Source organism: Carcharhinus amblyrhynchos, unplaced genomic scaffold (genome assembly GCF_965287045.1).
Source record: "Carcharhinus amblyrhynchos unplaced genomic scaffold, sCarAmb.v2.hapA scaffold_46, whole genome shotgun sequence".
Classification (NCBI taxonomy): Eukaryota; Metazoa; Chordata; class Chondrichthyes; order Carcharhiniformes; family Carcharhinidae; genus Carcharhinus; species Carcharhinus amblyrhynchos.
In genome coordinates this window covers 1,052,116-1,057,624 of record NW_027649787.1, presented here as the reverse complement: position 1 = coordinate 1,057,624, position 5,509 = coordinate 1,052,116, and positions in this window count along the sequence as shown.

Here is a 5,509-nt window from a genome sequence, read left to right as displayed (position 1 = left end):
TTGGAATATTGAACTGCCAGTTCTGTGCCTCCCTGAGCCATGTTTCAGTAATTGCTATAATATCCCAGTCCCATGTACCTATCCGTGTTCCTGAGTGTCAGGCCTCTTGCATTGAAATAAATGCAGTTTAATCTAGACTTCCCTTGCTCTCTTTTACTGCTTTTACCTGATCTGTCTGGTACTAGGATTACGAAGATTACTCTACTACGTAATGTCCTCCCTTTAAATTCTGTGCTGTCCTCAAACTTCTCCTTTGTCTCTCTTCTGCTTTGGATTCCACCCCTCGCCAAACTAGTTTAAACCCTCCCGTGTGGCATTGGCAAATCTCCCCACCAGGATGTTCGTCCCCCTCCACTTCAGGTGTAACCCACCCCTCTTGAACAGCTCAGCTCTTCCCTATAAAACATCCCAATGATCCGAAAATCCAATGATGTTGCGCCAACCAGTTAAAGAAAAAAGCAATGACCCTCTAACCTAAACCAAACCCTTTCCATCCATAAACCTATCCACGGATCTCTTAAACGCCCCCAAACTAGGCGCATTTACAACTGCAGCAGGCAGGGCATTCCAATCCCTCACCACCCTCTGGGTAAAGAACCTACCCCTGACATCCGTCCTACAACTCACCCCCCTTAATCTAAAGCCATGCCCCCTCGTGCTAGCTTTCTCCATCCGAGGAAAAAGGCTATCACTGTCCACCCTATCTAAACCTCTAATCATCTTATATGTTTCAATAAGATCCCCTCTTAGCCGCCTTCTTTCTAATGAAAACAACCTCAAATCCCTCAGTCTCTCCTCATAGGACCTTCCCTCCATATCAGGCAACATCCTGGTAAACCTCCTCTGCACCCTCTCCAAAGCCTCCACATCCTTCCTATAATGTGGGGACCAGAACTGCACACAGTACTCCAAGTGCGGCCGCACCAGAGTTTTGTACAGTTGCAACATGACGCTGCGACTCCTAAATTCAATCCCCCTACCAATAAACGCCAAGACACCGTATGCCTTCCTAACAACCCTATCTACTTTATTCCCAACTTTCAGGGATCTACGTACACATACACCTAGATCCCTCTGTTCATCCACACTATTCAGAGTCCTACCATTAGCCCTATACTCTACACATCGGTTATTCCTGCCAAAGTGAATTACCTCACACTTTTCCGCATTAAACTCCATCCTCCACCTCTCAGCCCAGCTCTGCAACTTGACCAAGTCTCCCTGTAAACTAAGACACTCTTCCTCACTATCTACCACACCTCCGACTTTGGTGTCATCAGCAAATTTACTGATCCACCCAACTATACCTTCACCCAGATCATTAATAAAAATTACAAACAGCAGTGGCCCCAAAACAGATCCCTGAGGCACACCACTCGTAGCTGAACTCCATGTCGAATACTTACCATCAACCACCACCCTCTGTCTCCTATCCGCCAGCCAATTCCTGATCCAATTTCCTAAATCACCCTCAATCCCATACATCTGCATTTTCTGCAGAAGCCTACCATGGTGAACCTTATCAAACGCCTTACTAAAGTCCAAATACACCATGTCAACTGCCTTACCCCCATCCACCTCTTTGGTCACTTTCTCAAAAAACTCAATAAGGTTAGTAAGGCACGACCTACCCACTACAAAACCATGCTAACTATCTCTAATCATTTCATTTTTCTCCAAATAACTATAAATCCTATCCCTAATAATTTTTTCTAAAACCTTACCCACAACAGAAGTAAGACTCACTGGTCTATAATTCCCGGGGAAGTCTCTGTTCCCCTTCTGAGTTATGATGTGGGTATGCCGGCGTTGGACTGGCGTAAACACAGTAAAAAGTCTGACAACACCAGGTTTTAGTCCAACCTATTTATTTGATAATATACTCACAAGCTTTCGAGGGACACCCTCTTCGTCAGGTGAATGGAGAGTTCTGAGTTGCCATGTTCCTGAAGTGTTGAAATTATACTGTGGGGTGGCCTCTGGGAATTTGCAATTGCAAAGTCGTTCAGAGAGTGGAAAAGAAAATAAATGATACCACTGAGATCGGCAATGGAATATGTTTATTCTAGAAACTGAGCTGCCATGCTCAAAGACTATATTTTAACATTATTATTAATGCGTGGAATATGGGTTTTTCTGAATGGTCTGGCTTTCACTGCCTATCCATGCATGTGCTTCAGGAGATCTGATGGTGAAAGATGCGTTAACTATTAAAATCAGTAGCAGTGTTCTCCCAGAGAGCGCAGAGGAGGTTTAACAGGATGTTGCCTGCTATGGAAGGACTGGGGTATGAGGAAAGATTGAAGAAATTGGGGCTGTTTTCCCTTGAAAGGCGGTGACTGAGGGGGGATCTAATAGAAGTATGTAAGATTATGAAGGGTATAGATAGAGTAAACAGAGGTAAGCTATTTCCTATGATAGAGACACACAGTACGAGGGGCCACGGGCTTAAGGTGAAGGGGGAGAGATATAACACGGATATTAGAGGGAGGTTTTTCACACAGAGGGTAGTGGTGGTATGGAATGCTCTGCCAAGTAAGGTGGTGGAGGCAAACACACTGGAGTTGTTTAAGAGTAACTTAGACAGGCACATGAGTGGATTGGAGATGGGTGGATATCGGAGATTGTTTTAAACAAGGTTCATTAGCATTGGGGTGTCCCTGGTAATGTATAAGGATGTGGAATGATACTAATGTTTTTCTCGTTTCATTCACAGGTTTTAAGTCGGTCCACCTCGTGTCCAATAAGGGGCATACACGCGATGGGTCGTACTGGGGCTGCTCTTGGTTGTTCGAGATTGGCCTAGTGCTTCATGTCGTTAGTGTGTGCCTAAACTGGACCAGATACTGGGCAAGACGACAGCTCAGTGACTATCACTGATTGCTGTGCAGACACATGGATTTGGGCCGGTGTCTGTGGGAGTTTGCGCATTCTCCCTGTGCCTGCATGGGTTTTCTCCGGGTGCTCCGGTTTCCTCCCACACCCCAAAGATGTGCTGTTAGGCTGATTAGAGGTAATAAATTGTCCTTAAATTAGTTTCCCTCAAAGTGGATGGCCATAAAAACAATAGATAAGGGTCATGGGTGGAGGGGGGGGATTGGTAATGTTAAAATGGCGGCGCGGGCTCCTTGGGCCGAAGGGCCTGTTTCCCGGGCTGATTTTGTTCTTTGTTCTTTGTATAACGTGTGCTATCATCACAGACACCACACCAATTGCATCTCTGGATCAGGTGCTAATTCAATGCAGTCCTTCATATGGCTCTGGTCAATTGGAAATTAAATTCACAATGTTAAAAAAAATGTCATTCTGAGGCCGACATCACCAAGGGATATCTTTTCTCAATTTAACTGTGGACATTAAGACAATGAAGTATGTTTATTGAAATATTAATTACAAATTTCAAAAAGCAAAAGTGAATTCAACAGCATAAATTAATTCAATATCTTAGTCTAATAAAGCAAATCAAATAATAAAACACAATCTATACATAATTTAGACACTCGATCTAATGAAAATGCAAGAAGACGGTACAAACACTTCAAATGTGTCAGTTTGCCTGACACTGTTGTGGTATTATTCTTCCTGCTTGTTCACTGTTTTTTCCATAATTCTTTTCTATTATGTTAACCTGACCGATATGTCTTCTGCTCTGCTCCGAGCAGTTTTTCTATTTGGCCGTTTCCTATGACTTTTTTCCAGACTTTATTTTTCTGACATAAGATCATAAGAACATAAGAAATAGGAGCAGGAGTAGGCCAACTAGCCCTTCGAGCCTGCCCCGCCATTCAATAAGATCATGGCTGATCTGTCGTGGCTCAGTTCCACATTCCCGCCCTCTCCCCATATCCCTTAATCCCCTCTCTTATCAAAAACCCATCAACCCGCGTCTTAAATATATTTAGCGAGGCAGCCTCCAACACTTCAACGGGCAGAGAATTCCAGAGATTCACCACCCTTTGAGTGAAGAAGTTCCTCCTCAACTCCGTTCTAAACCGCCCCCCCTTTATCTTGAGGCTGTGCCCCCTAGTCCTACTGTCCTTTCTGAGCGGGAAGAGTCTCTCCACCTCTATCCTATCCATCCCATTCATCATCTTATATGTCTCAATGAGATCTCCCCTCATTCTTCTAAACTCTAACGAGTACAAGCCTAGTTTATTCAGCCTCTCCTCATAGCTCAACCCCCTCAACTCCGGCATCAGCCTAGTAAACCTCCTCTGCACTCCCTCCAAGGCCAAAATATCCTTGCGTAAGTACGGCGCCCAAAACTGCACACAGTACTCCAGCTGCGGCCTCACCAGTGCCCTATACAGCCGCAGCAAGACCTCCCTATTTTTATATTCCATCCCCCTCGCTATGAAGGCCAGCATCCCATTCGCCTTCCTGACCACCTGCTGCACCTGCAGGCTGGGTTTTTGCGACTCATGTACAAAGACCCCCAGGTCCCTCTGCACCGTCGCCTGCTGCAGTTTTTCGCCACGTAAGTAATAATCCTTCCCACCATTATTCCTACCAAAGTGGACCACCTCGCACTTGCGAGGTGACTGACAGTCACTGACACTTTCTCTGCTCTTTTTATACACTTTATTACCAGCTGTGACTCTGACATTTTCCAACCATCTCATGCACTTTTGTCTGATCTTCTCCCCTCACATTTTCTGTGAGTAATCATTTCATCGCTTATTTTCCATCTTTCGGGTTGTGTTTGATTAATGACACCCCCTGGATATTCCATCTCAATGTCTTGATTATTGTTCATTCTAATATTTGGGCCATCCGTAGAATTCAACCCCCAAATTTCTGTGAGAACATAGAACGTTACGCTGAAGGACAAGATATCCCTCTGTGTGCAAGTGGAACCTAAAAAATGAAGGCCACCATTGTGCCAGATACTGGGTGGTTACAGAGGATATCAGTGAGAAATAAATGAAGGCTTTTTGCACAGAATCAGAACAAGGTTTGAACAAACTCCAGTTCGAACCTCCAAGTTCCAACTGGAGGTGGACCAGGATCCTGGAAGGGGGAAGGGAGGGGGGCAGTCAGAATTGCTAGTGTTACGAGGGAGGGTTTAAACTAGTTTGGCAAGGTGTTAGAACACTCAGCAACAGGGAAGCACATGGGGAACTAAAAGGAAATGCGTTACTCAGGAACGTCAATCTGAATACACATGATGGACATGGCAGGGTAGGGAGGAAACCTGCCCCATTGAATTACGTATATTTAAAAGCAAGAACGTAGAACATAGAACATAGAACATTACAGCGCAGAACAGGCCCTTCGGCCCACGATGTTGCGCCGACCAGTTACAAAAACAATGACCCACTACCCTAAATCAATCCCTTTTCGTCCATAAACCTATCCACGGATCTCTTAAACGCCCCCAAACTAGGCGCATTTACAACTGCAGCAGGCAGGGCATTCCAATCCCTCACCACCCTCTGGGTAGTGTACAGTTGCAACATGACGCTGCGACTCCTAAATTCAATCCCCCTACCAATAAACGCCAAGACAC